Here is a 27,946-nt window from a genome sequence, read left to right on the forward strand (position 1 = left end):
TACAGATACCAAGGGAACATCTCATGCAAAAATGGAAGGAGAATTCTCACCTCTCAAAAGATCCCTAGTGATTAGACAATAAATGAGTCGGATGTAACCTGCTAGGATCACCTGCCCCAGGAATGCCAGATATAGGAGGTTTATTTGTGGCTCAGGGTACTGGAAGGGGAATATCAGGGAATCCAAGACCCCATTATAGAACCACACAGCTCAGGGGCCATGGGCTGATGAGACCCTTCATGAAGGGAAGGAGGAGGGAGAGGCAAGAAGCTGAAGATGAGGGAGGACCACTCTGTACAACTATGATCTCCAATATGGATGTAACTGGACAACACCACACTAAGTTAAAAAAGCCAGACATGAAAGACCAAGATTGTATAATTCATTTATATGAAATGTGCTGAACTGGTAAATCCATGGAGACAGCAAACATTTGGTGTTATCAGGGGCTGAGGGGAAGGGCAAATGGGGAATGACTACTAAAGGGTACCAGGTTTTCCTCTGGGTGATGAAAATGTTTGGAACTAGAGAGAGTAGTGGTGATGGTCAGGTTTGTGAATGAACTAAATGCCACCAAATTATGCACTTTAAACTAGTTAGTTACATGATGTGAACTTCAGCCTCATTTTAAACTATCTCGTGGGCAGAAAGGAGCTGAGTGAAAAAGCCAGCTCCTCTCAAAAGCCAGGGACCCAGAGTGTGAATCTCGTTTCTCCACTCACTAACCAGATGACCTTGGAGCACTCTGGCCATTGCCTAGCTCCTGTTTACTCATCTGTAAGGTGTGCAAAATCAATTGAACCCACTTCAAGGGGCTACTGGAAGGAGGACTCAAGGGAGCCCATGGATGCACAGATTAAGGAGCACAAGGTGATGAGAAAAGGAAGCTGTGGTTGTGTTGAAGAGAGGAGAAGTCACTCGGGGTGAGCTGTGGTGTCAGAGGCAGAAGTGGAGAGAGATACTGAGCCATATTTTCCCATTTAGTCCTATTTTCTACACATAGAACACTGCTGAAATTCTATACATGGGGAAAGAAAAACACCTTCTTGAGTTTAGAAGAGCTGGGGAAGGATGGAAGGAGGTGAGACTGCAGATGGGACTTTCCCATGGAGGTGGCATCCATGGAGGGGAGAGATGCTGGCTCACAACACAGCCTGATCAGAGGCAGAAAGACAGGGAGAGAGTCCAGGAGCAGTTCTCTGGAGAGGTGGAGACACACGTGACCCTGTCATCCTTGATCACCTTCCCTCAGCCTCTTTGATGGGGCAGGAAGTGGATCTGGAACATCAAGGGAACTTTGCCCACCCCACTGTCCTGGGGAGTGAGGTCAATGTCTTCAGAGGTCTAGGGGCTGGCCATGGAGAAGTTCTGGAGGATGGTGGTGAAGAAGAGGAGTAATTTTGTGTGGGAGATGCCTTTGCTGAGACAAATAGGCTTTCCTGTGAGCTCAGAGGTTCACAATGTGGACAACAGGTGCTTGCACATTCTTTGCCCTGTCTCCTCCCAAAGCCCAGACACCTGTGTCCATTGCAATATATTTGTGTGAAATTGACTTTTAACCTGCCATTCAAGGTTGATTCCTAGCGAAGTCCCAGATCCTATGAAAGTAGGTGTGTTTTGTTGGGTGGATGTAACTTTCTCATCTTTCCATGTCACTGTTTGTAGCATTTGTTTGATTTCCAAAGAGTTCAGTGGCTCCACAGAATGTAAGGAGATACTTCTCCTTGGATGTGTGTGTGAGTGTGTGTGCTTCCACATGGAGGTATGGGCATATTTCTGACTTGACATTTTTACTGTCTTTCATGTCTAATATGGGAAGAACAGTACCTATCTTGTAGGGCTATTATGAAGTAAAAGAAGTTAATGTTTGTTAAAATTCTTAGAATAACACTTGACCCACATCTAGGCCCATTTAGAAGTTAGGACACATGAACTTAGCAACACTCAGGGAAGAGCTCCCATGTGATTATTCTGTAACTGGTTCTGCAACCAGGCTCTTCCAAAAGAGCCTGATTTCTGCTTCCTCCTACCCAGTCCTCCCCATCCCTTGGGCTCTGCAATCAGCCACCCTTGGGCTGTCTCTGCCCGTGGTCATATGCCTCAATCCTTTTTCCTGTCTATACCTCCTGTCAGGCACTGTTTCTTTCTATACTCTTTTCCTCTTCCTTGTTCTGTCTTCCTCAATCTTATTTAACTCGCCTTCTCTGTCTATGCCAGTCTGATTCTGTCTGCAATGCTTTCTCATTTTTCAGTCTCCCTATTGAGTTCCCTTTTCTCTGCTTCAGTGTTTCTTCTTTGCTATTTATGTCAATCTCTCTTTTTCTCTGTCTTACCCTGTTTCTCTCCTTCTTCCTCCTCTTCCTCTTTATCCTTCTCCTCCATCTTCTTGTGTTACCTCACATCTCTCTCAATCTTTCTGCCAGGATTTCTCCTGTCTTTCTCTGACTCTGTCTTGTCTCTGTCTTTCTCTCATTATATCCTTACCTGTCTGTCTCTCTCTTTACTTGCCACATCTGTGCCTCTCTCTAAGCTTAGAAGAGGTCTGTTGAATGGATAAACTGACTCTCATGCATCAACCTACATGTGCCCCCAGCTGAAGATCAATTGAAGGAGGAGGCCATTGCACTGGGCAGAGCTAGGGTTCCTGGGTCAGTGAAGTCATTGGTAAAATTCAAGACTATGGACTTGATGATAATGAAAACCACAATCACAGAAAACTAAACAAAATGAAAAGGCAGAGGATTATGCCTCAGATGAATGAACAAGATAAAACACCAGAAATACATGGTGTATATATACAATAGAATATTACTTGGCTTTAAAAAAAATGAAATAATGCCATTTGCAGCAACATGGGTGGATCTAGAGATTGTCATACTGATTGGAGTTAGTCAGAGAAGGAGAAATATCAGATGACACCCCTCATATGTGGAATCTAAAAAGAAATGATACAAATGAACTTACAAAACAAAAAGAGACTCACAGACTTCTGCTTGGATGAACAGAGAATGAATTTATGGTTGAGGAGGAGGATGCAGGGAAGGGATACTTAGGGAGTTTGGGACCTACATGTACACACTGCTATACTTAAAATGGATAACCAACAAAGACCTGCTGTATAGCACAAGGAACCCTGCTCAAAGTTATGTGGCAGCCTGGATGGCACAGAAATTTGGAGAATGGATACATGTACACGTATGGCTGAGTCACTTCACTGTTCACCTGAAACAATCACAATCTTGTTTGTTTGTTAATTGGCTATGTGAAATTGAAAGTGTTAGTCACTCAGTCATGTCCGACTCTTTGCGACTCTGGACTGTAGCCCTCCAGGCTCCTCTGCCTGTGGAATTCTCCAGGCAAGGATACTGGAGTGAGTGGCCATTTCCTTCTCCAGGGGATCTTCCCAACTCAAGGACTGAACCTGAGTCTCCCACACTGAAGGCAGATTCTTCATCTTGTGAGTCACCAGGGATATCCCAATACAAAGTAAAAAGTTAAAAAAAAAAAAAGAATAAAGGTGGAAAGTGTTTCAGCAAGGAAATGAAACAGACGTGGGACCTGGGACCCTTCACTGCAGTGTTACAATGCTTGCGTGTGGACATACCTCTCCACAGTAGACAAAAGGTGGAACAATCAACATGTCAATTAACTGATGAAAGAAGACACAAAATGTATTTCCACGCAATGGAATATTAGTCAGCCATTAAACAAATGACATACTAATATCTGCTACAATGTCGATGAACCTTGAAAACATTATGGTAAATGAAAGAGCCAGAGATAGTCACTTATTCCCCTCTGTCCATGGGATTCTCCAGGCAAGAGTACTGGAGTGGGTTGCCATTTCCTTCTCCAGTAAGCTTAGATCTAAATCTTGCCCTCCTTTGGTGCCTCAGTTACCCTAACTGTGCTAGGGGCGATAGTGCTTGCATGCTGAGTTGCTTCAGCATGTCTAGCTCTTTGCAACCCTAAGTACTATAGCCCACCAGCCTCCTCTGTCCATGGGATTCTCCAGGCAAGAATACTGCAATGGGTTGCCATGACTTCCTTCAGGGGATCTTCCCAACCCAGGGATCAAACTCAGTCTCTTATGTCTCCTGCATTGGCAGGTGGGTTCTTTACCACTTGTGCCACCTGGGAAGCCCAGGGGTTGTGGTAACACTAAGTTTTGAAGATATTTCTTGACCCTGAAATATTGTCAGTCAACAGAGTGGGCCATCTGGGGAGGAGTGGTGACTATAGCAGGAGATGAAGGAGAGACCCGAGAAGAGACTTCCACAAACAGAAGGAGCAGAGAGGAGTCAGGAACCTGCGCATGTTAATTTTGGACAGAGGCAGGGGCTGGATGGAAGGACTCGCTCCGCTTCTCACCGTCCCCTTCCCCTGCGGGGCAGGAAGCAGACCTGAAACACAGAGGGTGGCCTCCCTGCCACATTTGCCCACAGTATGAGATCATTGTCTTCTCGGGTCTTGGGAGAATCCAAGGAGAAGTTCTGCAGAGGGAGGTCAAGCAGAGGAAGAGCTCTGAGGGGGCCAACCTCTCACCCAGACAGAGGCGTTTTCCTGAGGGTGTAAGGGAGGGAGAGTCAGTGGGCGGAGTCCTGCAGAGCACTTGGTTGCTCCACCCCCACAATTCTGAGGTATTTGCTTACTCCTACATGTGAGGTTGGAGAAGGCAATGGCAACCCACTCCAGTACTCTTGCCTGGAAAATCCCATGGATGGAGGAGCCTGGTGGGCTGCAGTCCATGGGGTCGTTAAGAGTCGGACACGACTGAGTGACTTCACTTTGACTTTTCACTTTCATGCATTGGAGAAGGAAATGGCAACCCACTCCAGTGTTCTTGCCTGGAGAATCCCAGGGATGGAGGAACCTGGTGGGCTGCCATTTATGGGGTCACACAGAGTCGGACACGACTGAAGTGACTTAACAGCACATGTGAGGTACTTCTGATCCTATTGTCCTCAATACTAACACACCTCTGTGTATGTGTGTGTGTGTGTTTGCCTCCGCGCTGGAGGGGTATCTATATGTTTTTTTTTTTTGTGTGGGGGGGGGTATATATATGTTCTAAGTCTTTCCTCTTCTCAGCCTATCTCATATGGCACCCTCCTCTGTTCCTCCTGGAACCTAGTTTTTTCCCTTCTGGAGTTCTCTGTCTCTGTCTGTGTGCCTTTATGTGTTAACTATAATCTCAACTAAGCCAATTTATGAGGAAATGGGAAAACAATGGAGAAATCTGTGGCAGCGTGCCCTGGGTATGAGGACCATGGGAGAGAGGTAGAGGGAGATGAAACCTTTGGTCTGTCCTGGAGTAGGTGGGCACTTGGCTGTTCAAATGGTGACCTACTTCTGATCAGTGGATGCACAGCCTCGCTCTAAGTTTCTGAGTGTCCGCACTCTTCTGGTCACCTTGACCCTCTTCCCAGCCCCCTGGTCCTGCCCACAATCAGCAATCAACCCAATAAGCCTCCCAGATCCATGCCCAGACCCATGGCCTCCCAACCTGTGGAGATTTTGACTGCTTATGCCCACATCATGCTTTAAAAACTTTGACCAGGACCACATCCACTCTTGCCCCCATCTTTCTTTTCTTTCTTTTATTTTTTTTTTATAAATTGATTTATTTTAATTGAAGGCTAAATACTTTACAATATTGTAGTAGTTTTGCCATACATTGACATGGGAGTCAGAGCCACGGTTCTGACTGTCAAAACCACCCCTCATATCTCCCTATAAGATGGGTTCAACTTCCACAAAAGCATCCATGCAGGTGGAGCCCTTAGTATCTCAGTTGACTTCAGCACAGCCTATGTCCACCGGAATAACCAAGGGTGAGAGCAATGTGTCCTTGGGCTGGGCTAAAGTTTCGCCTGCATCCTGTGGACCCACAGTCTCATGGGATGGAAAGGAGCCCAAAGAGTTGCCTTGTGTGTGTGTGTGTGTGGCAAAGTTAATTACTGTTCATTAGTATTCATAGCTCATCTCTGAGTGCATAAACATCTCTGCCACATTGAACTTGGATGGTATTTGCTTTGTCCAGTGAAGCAAGGGCTCAGTTTTGCTTGTCATGCTGTTTTCTCTGTGTCTAATATGTAGGATAGAACCTTCATTAGCTCCCATTCTATAAGACTCTCAAGGCCTGGGATGAGCATGTTGCATGCACAGGAAAATAACCTTTTGATTTTAAGTCACTGAGATGTTCAGAGTGTTTATCATACCTTAGCCCTGCCCTGACCTCCATAGACCATGGCTTCCTATGGGGCCTTGAGCCAGTCCCCTGTCCCCTGAAGTCTCTCTTGTTCTCAGCTCCTATCAAATGATCAAATTATTTTTTCCTTTGACCACTTAAATAATTTGATCATTTGATAGGAGCTGAGAAAACTATTGGTAATACTCAATATAACACCCTGGTAAAAATTGTTAAAAAGAAGAACTTGTAAAATAGAAACAAGATATTTCCTTAATTTGATTTACAATTGATAAAAACACATGGTAGAATAGCCATAAAATATTTAGAATACATGATAGCCAGTGTTAAGCTTAATGGAGAAAATAAAAACATTCTCCTTAAAGTTAGGAATTAGAGGAGATTGCTCACTATCAGTATTATTTCTTCTCATGATACAGAAGTGTTAGGAAAACATGGTATGTGACTTTAGTCTAAGAAACATTTAAGTCAAAATATCATCATTTACAGATGTTAACACTATTTATTAGGAAAAGACAAGAGATAAATGAAAAACTGTTAATTATAAAAATAATATAAGGAATTTGTTCAGTTAAGACAGAAATATGCACCCCAAAACTTCAGTGGATTTCTGATATACATATTAAAACAATTTAAAATACATTAGAAGAGTGCTCTATACTGAAATGTGTCCTCCCCAAATTTATACATTGCAGCCCTAACCCCCAAAGTGATATTTTGAGAAGGGATCTTGAAAGGTAGTTAGGTTTAAATGCCTTCATTAGGGTGGAGCCTCCAAGAAGGAAGAGGATTCTTATAAGAAGAAGAAGGAATACCAGAACCTTCACTCTGCCATGTGAGGCCACACAAGATGGTGGCCGTGTGCAAGTCAGAAAGAGAGACCTCACCAGAACCTGACCATGCTGGATCCCTGATAGCAGACTTGTGGTGATTTGTGGCAATAATTATTTCCATAACTGTGAGAAAATAATTTATTTTGCCTAAGCCATCAGTCTATGGTATTTTTAAAATAGCAGCCCACAGCCTGAGCTGAAAAAGAGGCCCTATAAACAATAGCCACAATCTCCTCCCATGTTCCTTAGGAATAAATTTGGAAAGAAATAGGCAAAGCCTAGTTTAAAGAAAGTTCAAGATGCCACCAATAATACAAGAACTAAATGGACACACTATCTTGTGTCTAGGATATAGTAAATATTTAGATTTGCCAAAGCTATCTGAGTCAAACTACCAATTTGGTGAATTCTAATAAAATCCAAATCGAATTTTTTTGAGACTTTGACAAAATAATTCTAAAGTATACTCTGAAGAACAATAAAATGTGTTACAATAACAAAGGAGAGTATGGTGTCCATAAAATACTAAAACACATGTACAGGTATAATAAGTCAAATAATATTATATAGCTAGAAAAGATAGATTAGACAATGACTGTAGAGGTGAGTCAATATAAAAAACAAACAGAGGTAGACCTAAGGAGATTAAATTTTTTTCAGTTGAAGGAATTTCAAGTCAGTAGCTAAAAGTTGAATTACTTGATATGTGATTGAATCAAGGTAACTGCACAACCCTGGGAGTGAATATTCCTTAAATTTATGTGCCCTGAGTACCAACGGATCTCACTCTAACCTGGCTCATATTTTAAATATGAAACTCTTTTTTGTCTTCACTTATATTATAAAAAATTCCCCCTTGTTTCCAATATAAAAATTAGAATAGTTATTTGAGTTTTCAAAGAAAAACTGTAAACATCTTTCAACATTCCTAGTACATAGCAGGTGCTCAAAAATGGATCATTTCTTTGTCTGTTCTGTGTGTGCAAGAAACGTGTGTCTGCATCTGTCTCTACCTATATCACTGATTTTGTCTCCATTATCTCCTCTATCATACCATATCCCTTCCCTTTGCCTCACACTCTCTCTCTCTCTGTAGATGTTTTGCTTTCTTTTTCCTCCAGAATCCTCACGTTTTCCCAAAATGTTCACCAAGTGTTTGGGGCTGAACTGAATCAGAAAGTCATACACAGAGCGTGAGTGAGCAGGCATTCCCTCTTGGGAGAAAGAGCATGACTTACCCATGGAGAATGGGATGAAGACTTCTGACTTTCTGAAGTTGCCCTGCACATCCAGGAAGAAGCCAGGGTAGAAGGCATCTGGCTCTAAAAGTGGTGTGGGTCTTGGAGGGCAGAGCTCAGGATGGTGTACACAGTAATGTCCTAAGAGGACATCAAAGACAAGTGGATTCAAATGGCCATCAACAAAGAGTGGCTGAATCCATTATGATGCCTCCGCAGCTGACAATGAGCTTCACCCACTGTGTGGCTCTATAGTTAGTGGCAGAAATGTTGAAATGACTCCCCCATTTGGTTACTAGTGTCTGATCCCTCTAGGTATACCCACCAATCACCCTGATCCCTCATCCCCAAGACGCCTTGGTCTTCTTTATGATCCATCAACTAAAAGGCTCACATCTGACTCAACAGAGCCCTGTAAAGAGCTGACTCCAGGACTGGGGCCAGAATATAACCTGATGGGTGCTGTTCATTCAGTTCAGTTCAGTTCAATCACTCAGTCGTGTCCGACTCTCTGCGATCCCATGAACTGCAGCACGCCAGGCCTCGCTGTCCATCACCAACTCCCAGAATCCACCCAAACACGTGCCCATTGAGTCAGTGATGCCATCCAACCATCTCATCCTCTGTTGTCCCCTTGTCGTCCTGCATTCAATCTTTCCCAGCATTAGGGTCTTTTCCAATGAGTCAGCTGTTCCCATCACGTGGTCAAATATTGGAGTTTCAGCTTTAGCATCAGTCCTTCCAATGAACACCCAGGACTGATCTCCTTTAAGATGGATTGGTTGGATCTCCTTGCTGTCCAAGGGACTCTCAAGAGTCTTCTCCAAGACCACAGTTCAAACGCATCAATTCTTTGGTGCTCAGATTTCTTCACAGTCCAACTCTCATATCCGTACATGACCACTGGAAAAACCATCGCCTTGACTAGATGGACCTTTGTTGGCAAAGTAATGTCTCTGCTTTTTAATATGCTGTCTAGGTTGGTCATAACTTTCCTTCCAAGAAGTAAGCGTCTTTTAATTTCATGGCTGCAATTACCATCTGCAGTGATTTTGGAGCCCAGAAAAATAAAGTCAGCCACTGTTTCCACTGTTTCCCCATCTATTTGCCAAGAATACACAGAAGAACTGTGCAAAAAGATCTTCACGACCCAGATAATCATGATGGTGTGATCATTCATCTAGAGCCAGACATCCTGGAATGTGAAGTCAAGTGGGCCTTAGAAAGCATCACTATGAACAAAGCTAGTGGAGGTGATGGAATTCCAGTTGAGCTATTTCAAATCCTGAAAGATGATGCTGTAAAAGTGCTTCACTCAATATGCCGCAAATCTGGAAAACTCAGCAGTGGTCAGTTTTCATTCCAATCCCAAAGAAAGGCAATGCCAAAGAATGCTCAAACTACTGCACAATTGCACTCAACTCACATGCTAGTAAAGTCATGCTCAAAATTCTCCAAGCCAGGCTTCAGCAATATGTGAACCATGAACTTCCTGATGTTCAAGCTGGTGTTAGAAAAGGCAGAGGAACCAGAGATCAAATTGCCAACATCCCCTGGATCATGGAAAAAGCAAGAGGGTTCCAGAAAAACATCTATTTCTGCTTTATTGACTATGCCAAAGCCTTTGACTGTGTGGATCACAATAAACTGTGGAAAATTCTAAAAGAGATGGGAATACCAGACCACCTGACCTGCCTCTTGAGAAACCTATATGCAGGTCAGAAGCAACAGTTAAAACTGGATGTGGAACAACAGACTGGTTCCAAATAGGTAAAGGAGTACATTAAGGCTGTATATTGTCACCCTGCTTATTTAACTTCTATGCAGAGTACATCATGAGAAACACTGGGCTGGAAGAAACACAAGCTGGAATCAAGATTTCTGGGAGAAATATCAATAACCTCACATATGCAGATGACACCACCCTTATGGCAGAAAGTGAAGAACTAAAGAGCCTCTTGATGAAAGTGAAAGTGGAGAGTGAAAAAGTTGGCTTAAAGCTCAACATTCAGAAAACGAAGATCATGGCATCCGGTCCCATCACTTCATGGGAAATAGATGGGGAAACAGGGGAAACAGTGTCAGACTTTTTTGGCGGGGGGGGCTCCAAAATCACTGCAGATGGTGACTGCAGCCATGAAATTAAAAGACACTTACTCCTTGGAAGGAAAGTTATGACCAACCTAGATAGCATATTGAAAAGCAGAGACATTACTTTGCCGACTCAGGTCCGTCTAGTCAAGGCTATGGTTTTTCCTGCGGTCATGTATGGATGTAAGAGTTGGACTGTGAAGAAGGCTGAGTGCCAAAGAACTGATGCTTTCGAACTGTGGTGTTGGAGAAGACTCTTGAGAGTTCCTTGGACTGCAGAGAGATCAGCCCTAGGATTTCTTTGGAAGGAATGATGCTAAAGCTGAAACTCCAGTACTTTGGTCACCTCATGTGAAGTGTTGACTCATTGGAAAAGACTCTGATGCTGGGAGGGATTGGGGGCAGGAGGAGAAGGGGACGACAGAGGATGAGATGGCTGGATGGCATCACTGACTCGATCGTGTTGCAATTCATGGGGTCGCAAAGAATTGGACATGACTGAGTGACTGAACTGAACTGAACTGAACTGATGGGGACTGATGCCATGATCTTAGTGTTCTGAATGTTAAGCTTTAAGTCAACTTTTTCACTCTCCTCTTTCACTTTCATCAAGAGACTCTTTAGTTCTTCTTCACTTTCTGCCATAAGGGTGGTGTCATCTGCATATCTGAGGTTATTGATATTTCTCCCGGCAATCTTGATTCCAGCTTCTGCTTCCTCCAGCCCAGCGTTTCTCATGATGTACTCTGTATATACGTTAAATAAGCAGGGTGACAATATATAGCCTTGACGTACTCCTTTCCCTATTTGGAACCAGTTTGTTGCTCCATGTCCAGTTTGAACTGCTGCATTCTGACCTGCATACAGGTTTCTCAAGAGGCAGGTCAGATGATCTGGTACTCCCATCTCCTTTAGAATTTTCCACAGTTTATTGTGATCCACACAGTCAAAGGCTTTGGCATAGTCAATAAAGCAGAAATAGATGTTTTTCTGGAACTCTCTTGCTTTTTCAATGATCCAGAGAATGTTGGCAATGATCTCTGGCTCCTCTGCCTTTTCTAACACCAGCTTGAACATCTGGAAGTTCATGGTTCACGTATTGCTGAAGCCTGGCTTGGAGAATTTTGAGCATTACTTTACTAGCGTGTGAGATGAGTGCAATTGTGCAGTAGTTTGAGCATTCTTTGGCATTGCCTTTGTTTAGGATTGGAATGAAAACTGACCTTTTCCAGTCCTGTGGCCACTGCTGAGTTTTCCAAATTTGCGGCATATTGATTGAAACACTTTCACAGCATCATCTTTTAGGGTTTGAAATAGCTCAACTGGAATTCCATCACCTCCACTAGCTTTGTTCGTAGTGATGCTTCCTAAGGCCCACTTGACTTCACATTCCAGGATGTCTGGCTCTAGGGGAGTGATCACACCATCATGATTATCTGGGTCGTGAAGCTCTTTTTTGGAGAGTTCTTCTGTGTAGTCTTGCCACCTTTCTTAAAATCTTCTGCTTCTGTTAGGTGCCTATCATTCTGTCCTTTATTGAGCCCATCTTTGCATGAAATGTTCCCTTGGTATCTCTAAGTTTTTGGAGGAGATCTCTAGTCCTTCGCATTCTATTGTTTTCCTCTATTTATTTGCATTGATCGCTGAGGAAGTCCTTTAAATCTATTTCTCACTTCCACTGGTGTCCATTGGGTGATTCAAAACGGTGAATATCACCTCTAGGTACACCTATCTCAGCAATGTAAGCTACCACACACACACAAAAAATGAGTTATAACCATAGGCATTGACCTGAACAATATGTTTACAACAAACTGTTATATTAAAAAAAGAAAAGGACACTCACATACACACACACACACAAACTGCAAATTGTGCTGCTGCTGCTGCTGCTAAGTCACTTCAGTCGTGTCCAATTCTGTGCCACCCCATAGACGGCAGCCCACCAGGCTCCCCCATCCCTGGGATTCTCCAGGCAAGAACACTGGAGTGGGTTGCCATTTCTTTCTCCAATGCATGAAAGTGAAAAGTGAAAGTGAAGTCGCCCAGTCGTGTCTGACTTTTACTGACCCCACGGACTGCAGCCTACCAGGCTCCTCCATCCATGGGATTTTCCAGGCAAGAGTACTGGAGTGGGGAGCCATTGCCTTCTCCCAAATTGTGCTTGATGCATGGAAAGACAAGGTCACTCAGTTGCAAACTGACTCTCACAGTATGAGCCAATCATTGTGTGTATGGGTATATATAAACACGTGGATTCATGTAAACATTAAGAAGAAATGATTTTAAAAGGTTTACAAAAACCAACTCTACTGTATAATGAGCTTCAAAAATATATTCTATTTTCTCCAGCAAACCTAATATCTTGTAAAGGTAATAAATATGACTGAACAAAAGAAGACTTCGGTATATTTGTAAAATCTCTTCTCTTCCATAGAAATCTGGAAGTGAAAATTCTTATCATAGTCCAACAACCAGATATGAACCATAGGGTTGGAGGCAGACAGCACCTACAATCAAGATTTGTGACCCTGCTGGTCTCACCTTAGGGAGGTAATATCTTCAGAAGTGAGTGTCCTTGATGACAGAGTGGGGGACACCAAGAGGGACTAGGTCACTGAATCACTGAATCTCATGGATGACGGCATCTGTATAAGGCATTTTTGCCCAATCTTCCAGAGCTGGGAGACGGTGTGCACCAATCACTCTGTCGATTTCTGCCTGGACTTTCTCTGAGAACAGTTCAAGTGGGAGGAGGGTATGTCAACAAATGCCCATAACAGTGGACTCAACCAAGTGACCTGAAAATGACCTGCAGACTGATGAAAGGGTCTTGTAAATTCTTTTCTAAGATGTTGGGTTACCGTTCCTCTCAATGAGAGCATCAAAAAAGAAAGTTAGAAACTTGTTTGTGAAGAAGTCTTATCTGTTATTTCTACTCTAGTTATGAGTTATGACAGGGAGTAAACTGGGTAAGGATGGGTGGGTAGAAATTCATTCAACACTTAATGGTGCTTTTTGCTTTTCCAACTAAAAATGGGTTGTAGCTGAAACTGGTGTCATCTCCTTTTGTCTCACTCACTTGCTATGTGATTTTAGATAAGTCATTCCCTCAGGCTGGCTTTAAATTCATTCCAGTGAAAGAATGGAGTCTGCTGAGGTGAGAGTATCTCCAAGTCTGATCTGCAGACATCAACTGAGAACCAATGGAGGGGCTTTTTAATTAGTTGTAAATTGGCCATTTCCTTCTCCATGTAAATTAGCAATATATGTTAAAAAGTCAAATTCTTAGTCCACTTGAAAGAGTAGTTGGCAAGAATCCTGTACTTTAATAGACAGCAAAATGCACTGCAAAAGGTAATGCTTTACGTCAGGAGCATTCTTTGAAAACCAGAAGGCACCTTACCATCACTCAGGGAAGATTGCAAAACACTGCATAAGTACAAACACCTTCTACACCAGAGGGTGCTTGCCTGCATGAAAAATTCTTTGTAAAGTAAATCCTAAAGTGCTCTGTTAACTTCAAAGAGCTTTGTCTCTGAAAGTGAAGTCGCTCAGTCGTGTCTGACTCATTGCAACCCCATGAACTGTAGCCTACCAGGCTCCTCCGTCCATGGAATTTTCCAGGCAAGAGTACTGGAGTGGGTTGCCATTTCCTTCTCCAGGGGATCTTCCCGACTCAGGGATCGAACCCGGGTCTCGTGCATTGCAGGCAGACGTTTTACCATCTGAGCCACCAAAGTTACAAATGCCTGTGTGCTGTGCTTAGTTGCTCAGTCACATACGATTCCTTGCAATCCCATGGACTATAGCCCACCAGACTCCTCTGTCCATGAGGATTCTCCAGGCAAGAATATTGGAGTGGGTTGCCATACCCTCCTCCAAGGGATGTTCCCAACACAAGGATCCAACCCAGGTCTCCCCCATTGCAAGAGGATTCTTTACCAGCTGAGCTACCAGGGAAGCCCTCTAGGGGTGATTTTTTTTTTTTTTCTCCCAGATCGCTCAGGACAGAAGTTATCTGTTATAGCGTATCAGCCTCCCATCATGGCCTTAGAGACCCTCATTCCTCCCCCGCCCCCACCTCCCATAAGCCCAGCTCACCTAAGACACCAGGGTTCTTAAGAAGGAGTAGAAACCCAAAGCAGAGTGTGGAACTGGAGGTCTCTGTACCAGTAAAGAACAGTGAGAGCGCCATGTGAATGAGATTCTCCTGGTGAAACTCACTCTCAGGATTTGAGTGCTCCTAGAGATGGGGATGGGTGATTCTTAACATTTCCCCCTGCAGAAATTCCCCATTTCTGAGTCTCTTATCTCCCTACCAACACCATGTTCCTCTGTGCCAGTTATTCTTTTTCTTGAACCTCTTTTTCTCTAATCAAGGCCAACAAGGTACCAAAAGGGTGAGCTCTGGAATCAAAGTGCCTGGACTTCAAATTCTGGCCCTAACATTTACCAGCTGTGTGTATTTGGGTGAAGAATATAATCTCTCAGTGCCTTACTGCATCCTCATGGAGTTATTTTGATAATTTATGATAAGCTCAATGCAAGTTAGAGGTTAATTTGTTGATTTCGTTGATTTTCTGTTGTTGATTCTCTCTGTCCCTGGGTGTCATTGCACTCCTGATTGGCCCTTATAGCTGACATTCCAGGGATGATCCTGAAGATATTTAAAAGCTTACTGCTTGGAAGAAAAGTTATGACCAACCTAGATAGCATATTCCAAAGCAGAGACATTACTTTGCCGACTAAGGTCCATCTAGTTAAGGCTATGGTTTTTCCAGTAGTCATGTATGGATGTGAGAGTTGAACTGTGAAGAAGGCTGAGCACCAAAGAATTGATGCTTTTGAACTGTGGTATTGGAGAAGACTCTTGAGAGTCCCTTGGACTGCAAGGAGATCCAACCAGTCCATTCTGGAGATCAGCCCTAGGATTTCTATGGAAGGAATGATGCTAAAGCTGAAACTCCAGTACTTTGGCCACCTCATGCAAAGAGTTGACTCATTGGAAAAGACTTTGATGTGGGGAGGGACTGGGGGCAGGAGGAGAAGGGGACGACAGAGGATGAGATGGCTGGATGGCATCACTGACTCGATGGACATGAATCTGAGTGAACTCCGGGACTTGGTGATGGACAGGGAGCCTGGCGTGCTGCGATTCATGGGGTCGCAAAGAGTTGGACACGACTGAGCGACTGAACTGAAGCACTTGCCAGAACAGATGTTGGCCTCCATCAGTTAGAACAGACATAGGCCTCTGACTAATCAGAACAAACTCGGATCTGTGCCTGTCAGAATTGGGGGAAGGAGTGAGATCCATCTCAGAGTAAGCTTACTGGACCATGTGTTAACTTTGTCATAATCTCTTTAAAGGCATTCCAAAAGGAAGGCTTCGAGAGGATTAGGAAGGAATAGAGGGGAGGGATTGGACCATGGACTGCTTGCTAATCCTTCGGGAAGTATTTCAACATTTAAAGAACACATACATCCCTCATAAAGATACTAGCTCAATGTCAGTAGTGTGTCCATCAGTCTCTTTCCGGCTCCCACTCCCCCCGAGTCCAGGGCAGCCCTTGCCTTGTCCAAATTTAACAACTGGTATGGCACTTGTCAGAACAATCAGAACAGACATTCGCCTCTATCAATCTGAATATACATGGAGCTTGACCAATCAGAACAGACTTGACTCTGTCCCAGCTGGGAGAAGGAGAGAGCTGTGTCTCAGAAAAAGCTTACTGGACACATGTTAACTGCTTACCATCTCTTTAAAGACTGCTGGAAGGAAGTGTTGAGGGGGTATAGGAAGGAATGGTGGGGGGCTCTGCTGAGAGGTTGGATCTTTGGCTTTCTTGCTAATCCTTAGGGAAGTATTTCAACATTTAAAGAACATGTACATCACACCCAAAGATATTAGTTCAATGTCAGTACGGTTTCCATCACTGTCTTTCCCATCCCCAGTGCCCATCAGGGGCAGGCCTTGCCTTGTCCATGCAGAGTAGGAAGGAATCAATGAAGTCCTTAGGGCTACTGAAGGCTAGCATCTTCTGGTGCCTCTCCCTGTTCTCAGTGATAAAATCTTTCACTTCTTCAGTCATGCTGTACAAGTGGGTGTGTGTGCCAGGAAAGTGTTTCAAGATGCCCGGGAAGATTTCAAACACCTACAGGGCAACAGACAAGGCACAGAACCCATTGTGTTCACTGGGCTGGTGCTGTGAGTGTTGATGCTCTGAGCTGCACACGCAGCAACATCCAAAGGGCATAATTCACCCTGTGGACTTGGCGGGTGTACCTCCCACCTGAGTGCACACATGCACACACACACACATGCAAACAGTAGTGCATAGATCCCTGCACCCAGCTTCAGTCACTCTCACATCTGCTGAGGTTTCTTCTCTTGAAGCCCGTCCTTGTCCAAGGCCTGATTATGACCCCTGAACTGATGGATGGCCTCACCTGGGAGGGGACAGGGGTTGTACCTTCTGTGTTTAGTGTTCAGGACAGAAAGTATTTGATCTCTTCCTGGGGTCCACCCACCCTGATTGCTGGCCCATCATTCATTTGATTCCTCACCTGGGTATAGAAAGAGTAGAGAATGATGAAGATTTCATTCATTAAATGTAGCAGCCATAATAATCTAGGGTCCTGGTAATTAAAGTGCTCACCAAGGACAATGGAGCAGATGATGTTGGCACTGATGGAGTTAAAGAGGAAGTGGGGATCCAGGTAGGCCCCTGAGGAGATAGGTCTGTCATGGGGGAGGGGTCCCCTGCACAGTCCTTCTGGTTGGCTCTGACCTGGCTGGTGCCATCTCATCCTAGCTCCTTTGATTAGTTTGTCTTTCTCTTGGTTGACTCAGCTTTTATTGGTTTCTAAGATTTCTTTCTGAAAGTCTCCACCTCGGGGTCTCTTGTTGATTTTCGTGGTCTGTGTTTTGGGCTGACTTTCTCTGGTCTTTTCATTCACTCTTTCAGACTCACTCCTTCTTCTCTGTTCTCTTGTCACATCTTTGTAGCCCCTCTCCTTAACCTCATTGACATTCTGTGTTCCCCTGACTTCAATAACTCCCTACTCCCTTTACTTTTTGCTTTCACATTTCCTTGCAGTTTCTGTTCCTGCGGGGGACTGCCTGTGAAGGGTTAAGTCTTGGGAGCTGCTCGGCAGGTATGCAGAGCCTTAGGCACGTTCCTAAGCTCCCTGTCCCGCCCCCCTTGAAGAATTTTTATAGCCCTTAAGGTCAGGATGTCTTGCAACATGTCATAGAAGATAGATTACTTAGTATACTCTGTACACAATGGTAAGGGTCTAGTGATTGTATCCTGAGGTTAAAAAATAATCTTGTACATGTCTTAAGTCATGTACATTATCCTATAAATACTATAGCCTAATAAAGAAAGGCATCAGCCAATTTTGGTCTGATCCTCTCAACCCCATCTTTTGTCTCTCTCTTATTTTTCTTAGCGGGGATGCTCCGTTCTCTCCCTGTGCAGGTGCAACTCTTGCTTGTGCTGGCCGCGGCAGGTGGCGCCCAACGTGGGGCAGCTCGACAGTTTTCCTCGCCACTACTCTTATTAAGCTGAAAAGAGTGAGTATATAAGTATACAAGTGATTTAAATTAAGGAGTAGTAGTAAGGTATATAGTTGAGAGTATAAATATGGGACAGACGCATAGTCGTCAATTGTTTGCACATATGTTATCTGTAATGTTAAAACACCGGGGAATTACTATTTCCAAACCTAAATTAATCAATTTTCTTTCATTTATTGAGGAAGTTTGCCCTTGGTTCCCCAGAGAAGGCACAGTAAGTTTAGAGACGTGGAAGAAGGTAGAGGAACAAATTCGGACTCACTATACTTTACATGGCCCTGAAAAGGTTCCTGTAGAAACTTTATCCTTTTGGACACTAATTCGTGATTGCCTGGACTTTGATAATGATGAATTAAAACGTTTAGGAAATTTATTAAAACAGGAAGAAAATCCTCTTCATGTTCCTGATTCGGAGCCCAAGTATGCTGTTCCCGAGGGAATTGAAGGTGACCCTCCGTTTTGTAACTTATCGCGTCCGCCGGATAATGATGATTCACTTTCCTCCACAGATGAGGCGGAATTAGACGAAGAGGCTGCTCAATACCATCAAGAAGATTGGGGTTTTTTGGCACAAGAAAAGGGGGCATCAACATCTAAAGATGATTTGGTTGAATGTTTAAAAAATCTCACTGTTGCTTTACAGAACTCAGGAATTAAGCTTCCTAGTAACAACTCAAAATCTCCTTCTGCTCCGCCTCTTCCCCCTGCCTATGCTCCTTCCGTTGTTGCCGGTCTCAGTCCCCCTCCGGGGCCTCCTCCTCCGCCATCTGAAAATGTGTCTCCGCTACAAAAGGCATTGAGACAAGCATAACGACTTGGTGAGGTTGTCTCCGATTTTTCTCTTGCTTTTCCTGTCTTTGAACATAACAACCAGCGTTTCTATGAAGCGCTGCCTTTCAAGCAATTGAAAGAGTTAAAGATTGCTTGCTCACAATACGGTCCTACCGCTCCATTCACTGTTGCTATGATAGAAAATTTGGGTACTCAGAATCTACCCCCAAATGATTGGAAACAAATAGCTAGAGCTTGTCTTTCGGGGGGAGATTATTTATTATGGAAATCTGAATATGTTGAACAGTGTGCTCGTATAGCCGATGTTAATCGGCAGCAAGGTATACAAACCTCCTACGAAATGTTGACTGGTGAAGGCGCTTTCCAGGCTACTAATACTCAACTTAATTTCTTACCTGGTGCATATGCACAAATATCAAATGCAGCCCGACAGGCATGGAAAAAACTCCCTAGCTCCAGTACTAAGACAGAAGATCTTTCAAAGGTCCGACAGGGACCTGATGAGCCTTATCAGGACTTCGTGGCACAACTCTTAGATACTATAGGTAAGATAATGTCAGATGAAAAGGCTGGGATGGTATTAGCAAAACAATTGGCTTTTGAAAACGCTAACTCTGCCTGTCAAGCTGCTTTACGACCTTATAGAAAGAAGGGAGATCTGTCTGATTTTATTCGTATTTGTGCTGACATTGGACCCTCCTATATGCAAGGCATTGCTATGGCAGCGGCATTACAAGGAAAAAGCATTAAAGAGGTACTTTTTCAGCAACAAGCCAATATCTCCTTTTATGGTCTTACTACGCAATATCCTATGTGCTTTTCTTATCAATTACAACATCCTCACTGTATACAGGTGTCAGCTGATATATCCTATCTTCGAGTGACTATTTCTGGCATTGATGAAAAAACCGGAAAAAGATCGCACCGTGACGGAACTGGACGTCTCGACATTCCGTTTTGTGACAAACATCTAAGCATCGGCATAGGAATAGACACTCCTTGAACTTTATGCCGAGCCCGGGTTGCATCGGTGTACAACGTCAACAATGCCAATACCACCTTTTTATGGGATTGGGCACCTGGAGGAAAACCTGATTTTCCTGAATATCGAGGACAGCATCCACCCATTCTCTCTGTAAACACTGCTCACACATATCAAACAGAACTGTGGAAACTTTTGGCTGCTTTTGGTCATGGCAATAGTCTATATTTACAACCCAATATCAGTGGGAGTAAATATGGTAATGTAGGAGTTACGGGGTTTTTATATCCCCGAGCTTGTGTCCCTTACCCATTTATGTTGATACAAGGCCATGTGGAAATAACATTGTCATTGAATATTTATCATTTAAATTGTTCTAATTGCATACTTACCAATTGCATAAGAGGTGTTGCAAAAGGAGAACAAGTTATAATAGTAAAACAACCTGCTTTTGTAATGTTACCAGTTGAAATAACTGAAGCTTGGTATGACGAGACTGCTTTAGAATTGCTACAACGCATTAACACGGCTCTTAACCGCACTAAAAGAAGTGTGAGCCTGATTGTTCTGGGTATAGTATCTTTAATCACCCTTATAGCAACTGTGGTTACTGCTTCTGTATCTCTAGCACAATCCATTCAAGCTGCTCATACTGTAGATTCCTTGTCATATAATGTTACTAAAGTAATGGGAACACAAGAAGATATAGATAGAAAAATAGAAGATAGATTATCAGCTTTATATGATGTGGTTAGAGTTCTAGGAGAACAAGTTCAGAGCATTAGCTTTCGCATGAAAATTCAATGTCATGCTAATTATAAATGGATTTGTGTTACAAAAAAGGCTTATAATGCATCTGACTTTCCGTGGGATAAGGTGAAGAAACATCTACAAGGAATTTGGTTTAATACTAATGTTTCTCTAGACCTATTGCAATTACATAATGAAATTCTTAATATTGAAAATTCTCCTAAAGCTACTCTAAACATAGCTGATACTGTTGACAATTTTTTACAAAATTTATTTTCTAACTTCCCTAGCTTGCATTCACTGTGGCGAAGCATAATTGCTGTGGGCGCGGTTTTGATTGTTGTGCTTATCGTGATTTGTTTGGCTCCTTGTTTTATTCGTAATATTGTTAAAGAATTCTTACACATGAAAATTCTGATACATAAAAACATGTTGCAACACCGACACCTTATGGAGCTTTTAAAAAAATAAAGAGAGGGGAGCTGCGGGGGACTGCCCATGAAGGGTTGAGTCTTGGGAGCTGCTCGGCAGGTATGCAGAGCCTCAGGCACGTTCATAAGCTCCCTGTCCCGCCCCCCTTGAAGAATTTTTATAGCCCTTAAGGTCAGGATGTCTTGCAACATGTCATAGAAGATAGATTACTTAGTATACTCTGTACACAATGGTAAGGGTCTAGTGATTGTATCCTGAGGTTAAAAAATAATCTTGTACATGTCCTAAGTCACGTACATTATCCTATAAATACTATAGCCTGATAAAGAAAGGCATCAGCCAATTTTGGTCTGATCCTCTCAACCCCATCTTTTGTCTCTCTCTTATTTTTCTTAGCGGGGACGCTCCGTTCTCTCCCTGTGCAGGTGCAACTCTTGCTTGTGCTGGCCGCGGCATGTTCCTAGATTTATTGTGTCACCTTCTCCATATCTCTGTCTTGCTTTTGCTGTGTTTCTCTCTGTCTATGCTCTTTGTGCTTCTGTCTACTTTCTCTGCCTCTCCCTCTCTCTTTGCTAGTCTCTGTCTCTCTCTGTTTTTCCTCATTCTCTTTCTCTTTTTCTGTCTCTATCTCCTTCTCCTCTCTTTATCTGAACCTGTTTCTGCCTCTCTCTGTCTTTGTCTCTGGATCTCTCATTTTCAGTCACATGCCCTCTCCCTCTCTCTCACCCCATCTCATCCCCACCTCCACCCAGTCCGCACTCACCCTGGGATTTCTGAAGCTCCTCCACCAGAGACTGAGCCTCCTCCTTGATTCGTTCCTCAATACTCCGCCTCCCCAACCCAAAGTCCTTCATGGTGGTGACAGAGAATCACCGTAGAACCTTCCATGACTTCCCACTGGCAAGACCCAGACCTGATGGTGTGGCGTGGAGGGAAGGCTTTGAAGGCACATGAGATAGTCCCTCCTCCTCTCCCTAATCCTCACCCTCGTTCCCCACTCACCTGTTCCCTGGAAGACAGGGTCAGTGATGGTGATGTGCCCTCGGCCAGAGAGCCCCTTGACCTGGTCCACCAGAACCTCCCTCATCACCTTGTACCCCCATAGGATGACAGTGGGCTGAGACCACTATAGACGGTAAAGGTAGATGGTAAAGACATCCCCGTATTTCTCCTGAAGCTGTGGGGGCAGAGTACAGGTCTCACTCCTGACTCAAGAGAAGGGTCTCCACTTCACCCCTGCCTCATACCTCCCAGTTAACCTAACCTTCAGACTGCAGCCCCAACAGGGAAGAGCTGAGTCTGGAACCCTGTGGTCTCCTCCGAGCCTCACATACCACCTGACCCCAAGCATCCCCCTCCCTTGGCTTTGCCCTGAGACCTCTCAGTTTTGCTTTTAAAAATTACAGAGGCTCCCCACATCCAAGCTATAGAATCTCTCCCTCCTAACCTACACAGCATCACAGCTCAAAGTCTCAAGTCTATTCGAATGTCTCTCTCCGAAGGGAACCCTCCTACACTGTTGGAGAGAATGTAAATTGGTGTAACCAGTATGGGGAACAGTACGGATGTTCTTTAGAAAACAAAAAATATAGTTACCATATGACCCGACAATCCCATTCTTGGACATATGTCCAGAAAAAACATAAGTCAAAAAGATTGAGAACTTCCCGATGTACAAGCTGGGTTTAGAAAAGACAGAGGAACAAGACATCAAATTGCCACTGGATCACAGAAAAAGCAAGGGAATTCCAGAAAAGCATCTACTACTGCTGACTGTGTGGATCACAATAAACTGTGGAAAATTCTAAAAGAGATGGGAATACCAGACCACCTGACCTGCCTCTTGAGAAATCTGTATGCAGGTCAGGAAGCAATAGTTAGAACTGGACATGGAACAACAGACTGGTTCCAAATAGGAACAGGAGGACGTCAAGGCTGTATATTGTCACCCTGCTTATTTAACTTCTATGCAGAGTGCATCATGAGAAACCCTGGGCTGGAAGAAACACAAGCTGGAATCAAGATTGCTGGGAGAAATATCAATAACCTCAGATATGCAGATGACACCACCCTTATGGCAGAAAGTGAAGAGGAACTAAAAAGCCTCTTGATGAAAGTGAAAGAGGAGAGTGAAAAAGTTGGCTTAAAGCTCCACATTCAGAAAACGAAGATCATGGCATCTGGTCCCATAATTTCATGGGAAATAGATGGGGAAACAGTGGAAACAGAGTCAGACTTTATTTTTCTGGGCTCCAAAATCACTGCAGATGGTGACTGCAGCCATGAAATTAAAAGATGCTTACTCCTTGGAAGGAAAGTTATGACCAACCTAGACAGCATATTAAAAAGCAGAGACATTACTTTGCCAACAAAGGTCCATCTAGTCAAAGCTATGGTTTTTCCAGCAGTCATGTATGGATGTGAGGGTTGGACTGTGAAGAAAGCTGAGCACCAAAAAATTGATGCTTTTGAACTGTGGTGTTGGAGAAGACTCTTGAGAGTCCCTTGGACTGCAAGGAGATCCAACCAGTCCATTCTAAAGGAGATCAGTCCTAGGTGTTCATTGGAAGGAATGATGCTAAAGCTGAAACTCCAATACTTTGGCCACCTTTTCTGCCATAAGAGTGGTGTCATCTGCATATCTGAAGTTATTGATATTTCTCCCAGCAATCTTGATTCCAGCTTGTGCTTCTTCCAACCCAGCATTTCTCATGATGTACTCTGCACATAAGTTAAATAAGCAGGGTGACAATATACAGCCTTGATGTACTCCTTTTCCTATTTGGAACCAGTCTGTTGTTCCATGTCCAGTTCATGGACACCAGGGTCTTGGAAAAGACCGTGATGCTGGGAGGGATTGGAGGCAAGAGGAGAAGGGGACAACAGAGGATGAGATGGCTGGGTGACATCACTGACTCAATGAACATGAGTTTGAGCAAACTCCGGGAGTTGGTGATGGATAGGGAGGCCTGATGTTCTGTGATTTATGGGGTCACAAAGAGTCGGACACGACTGAGTGACTGAACTAACTGAACTGAGCTAAGTAGGTATATAAGTGAAGTGAAGTGAAAGTCGCTCAGTCGTGTCTGACTCTTTGCAACCCCATAGACTACAGTCCATGGAATTCTCTAGGGCAGAATACTGGAGTGGGTAGCCCTTCCCTTCTCCAGGGGATCTTCCCCACTGAGGGATCGAACCCAGGTCTCCTACATTGCAGGTGGAATCTTTACCAGCTGAGCCACAAGGGAAGCCCAGTAGGTGTATAACTTCCTGTTAAAGACTAGCATGGAGACACTTTTTCTGCCCCCTTCTGGTGTCTATGTCAGAAGTTTTCTCTATCTCTTTTATACTTTAATAAAACTTTATTACACGAAAGCTCTGAGTGATCAAGACTTGTCCCTGGCCCCGATTGAATTCCTCTCCTCCAGAGGCCAAGAATCCCAGCATCTTTCATGGCTCAGCAACAACCTTTCAATATAAATAACCGTAGATATGTTGATGATACCACCCTAATGGCAGAAAGCAAAGAGGAACTAAAGAGCCTCTTGATGGAAGTGAAATAAGAGAGTAAAAAGCAGGCTTAAAACTCAGTATTCAAAAATCTAAGATCATGGCATCTGGTCCCATCACTTCATCACAAATAGATGGGGAAAAAATGGAAGCAGTGACAGATTTTCTCTTCTTGGCCTCCAAAATTACTGTGGATGGCCTCTGCAGCCATGAAATTTGAAGATGCTTTCCTCTTGGAAAAAAAGCTATGACAGACCTAGACAGCGTATTAAAAAACAAAGACATCACTTTGCCAAAAAAGGTCTGTATGGTCAAAGCTATTATTTTTCCAGTGGTCATGTATGGATATGAGAGTTGGACCATTAGAAAACTGAGCCCCGAAGAATTTATGCTTTTGAATTTTGGTGCTGGAGAAGACTCTTGAGTCCCTTGGAATGCAAGGAGATGAAACCAGTCAATCCTAAGGGAAATCAACCCTGAACATCCATTGGAAGGACTGATGCTAAAGCTAAAGTTCCAATACTTTGGCCACCTGAGGCAAAGAGCCAATTCATTGGAAGAGACCCTGATGATGGGAAAGATCAATGGCAAAATGAGAAGAGGATGGCAAAAGATGAGATGGTTGGATGCAATCAGTGATTGCATCACTGATTCAATGGGCATGAACTTGGGCAAACTCCAGGAGATAATGAGGGATAGGGAGGCCTGGCATGCTGCAGTCCATGGGGTCGCAGAGTCAGACTCTATTTGGCAACTGAACAACAACAGATACAAAATAGGTAACTTATAAGAACACACTGTATAGCACAGGGAACTCTACTGAATACTTGGTAATGACCTATATGGCATTGCAGTTTAAAAGAGGGTGGATATATGTATATATATGGCTGATTCAATTTGCTGTACAGCAGAAACTAATACAACATTGTACAAATCAACTGTACTTCAAAAAAATTAATTAAAATTGAAAAACAAAAGTAGAGTCACAGATATAGAAAACAAACATATGTTTACCAAGGAATAATGGGTGGGAGGGATAAATTGAGACTAGGATTAACATATACACACTACTCTAGATAAATGCTTCTCATGAGCAGTCATGTTTAAAAACAACTGGACTCTATGATGATCTACTTTTATCTAATTTGTTTCACTTTTTCTATTTCATATCCAGTGCTCCCATTTCATTTCATTTATGTTCTTCAATATCTCCATCTCCTTTTTAATCTTTTTTCGCAAAGCTTAGCAAGTGTAGTAGAAAAGCTTTTGTATGTATATGTATATCTGTATAATATGTATAATATATATATATTTTAAAACTTGTGACTTTTTGCCTAAGCTAAAAAATTATGGCATTTTGATTCTACTTGTTTGACTTGGTATGAATAGAATGCTAGATTTCTAATTAAAAAATAGATTGCAAGAAGCAACAAAAGTTTACTGTATAGCATAGGGAACTATAGTCAATATTTTGTAATAACCAATGATAAAAAATAATTTCAAAAGCAGTATATGTGTATCTGTATAATTGAATCACTTTGCTGTGCACCTGAAACATTGTAAGTCAACTATACCTCAATAAAAAATAACATATACACACTAGTATAAAAAATAGATAACTAATAAGAAACTACTATGGAGTACAGGAAACTCTACTCAATACTCCATAATAACCTAATCTATTTGGAAAAAAATCTTAAAAAGAGTGGATATATGTGTATGCGTATATGATTCATTTCACTGTACAGCAGAAACTAACACAACATTATAAATCAATTATACTTCAATAAAAATTAATTACAAAATACTGCACAAGAGGCAACCCACTCCAGTGTTCTTGCCTGGAGAATCCCAGGGACGGGGGAGCCTGGTGGGCTGCCGTCTATGGGGTCGCACAGAGTCGGACACAACTGAAGCCACTTAGCAGCAGCAGCACAAGAGGCATTAAGGACGAGTTCTTCCAGCAGACCATTCAAAGTATTGATAATTATTATCATCTATCTTTATTATGACTACTTTTCAACACTCATTTGGCATGTATTATTAAACTGTACTGGGGACTATATTAAAAGTCTTTTTTTAAAAAAAAAAGAACAAGATACATGAGCTCCAATGTGATTGCAGCAATATTTACAATAGCCAAGACAGGGAAGTAACCTAAAGGTGTATTGATGGAGGATTGGTAAAGAAAATATGTTAGTTATATACAGTGGAATATTACCCAGCCATTAACAAAAAAGAAATAATGCCATTTGCAACAACATGGTTGAGCCTAGAGATTATCATAGTAAGTGAAGTTAGACAAAGAAAGACAAATGTATAATAGCACTCATATAGAATCTAGTGTTTTTTTTTTTTAACAAATCATACAAATGAACTTATTTACAAACAGTAACAGAGTCACAGATGTAGAAAACAAATGTATGGTTACTGAAGAGGAAACATGGGTGGTGGGGTGGGATAAATTAGAAGCTTGGGATTAATATACACACACTAAAAAATACATTCATATACACTATTATATACAAAGTAGATCATCAACAAAGACCTACTTGTATAATACAGGGAACTCGACTCAGTATTCTGTAATAACCTATACGGATAAAGAATCGAAAAAGAATAAATATATGTGTGTGTATATATATATATATATATATATATATATATATAACTGGATCACTTTTCTGTACACCTGACTAACGGAACACTGTAAATCAACTCTACTTCAATAAATTTTTAAAATAAAATCAATACAATATTGTAAACCAGTTATCCTCCAAACAAAAATAAATAATTAAAAGAAATTTTCTTTTTTAATTTCTCTCTCCACCCAACCTTGTCTTCACTCCTTCTCATAAGAATTCTGGTAGCTTCTCTATTGTGTATCTAGGGCCAGATCATGGCTGAAAGAAGACAGTCCCCAAGGGGGTCTGGGAAATCACACCCGAACTTGACCCCCAGCTCCCTTGCTGCCTCTGAGCTGTTTCCCATCCACCCACCTCCTTTTCCTCCCGCCCCCCACCTGCCCTTTCCATCTCACCGCCTGCAATGACTTGAGGAAGCCCTTGTGGTCCATTTGCAAGACATTTCCCAGGAAGGGCAGAGGCCAGGGTCCGGGGGGAGGTGGGGAAGGTGGACCCCGGAGGCAGCGGGGCCCCAGAGGAGCAGGAGGCCAATGAAGAGAATGAGGAGCAGGATGGTGGAGAGAGCCACGGTCCGTGCCTACCTTCAATCCTGCTGTCTCTCTTAAAGGCAGTCTGCTTCACTGTTTGTTATTTTGCCCTATGGGTGGGGAAGGTGTGCCAGGATCCTACCTTGGCAGAGCTCCTGCTAACTCTCCGGAGACAAGAGGGAGCCCAAAGTTTGCAGGGGCTGCAGAGGCCATGAAGTTTATCATCTCAGCGGATCCTAAGCCAGCTACCCACGGGCCCCTGACGGGCTGGAGGTGTCTTGGTGGGTGATGCCCTTGAACGGAGAGCACATCCCCCAAGGTGGTGGGAGGGGGTGTCAGCTCCAGGAACG

At 43.1% G+C, this 27,946-nt stretch overlaps 1 pseudogene; it reads right to left on the reverse strand.

The window, feature by feature from the left end:
* Positions 1–1,248: 1,248 nt before the first annotated feature.
* LOC138096810 (cytochrome P450 2B4-like) lies at positions 1,249–27,907 on the reverse strand (annotated as a pseudogene).
* Positions 27,908–27,946: the final 39 nt, after the last annotated feature.

This window comes from Capricornis sumatraensis, chromosome 20 (genome assembly GCF_032405125.1).
Source record: "Capricornis sumatraensis isolate serow.1 chromosome 20, serow.2, whole genome shotgun sequence".
Classification (NCBI taxonomy): Eukaryota; Metazoa; Chordata; class Mammalia; order Artiodactyla; family Bovidae; genus Capricornis; species Capricornis sumatraensis.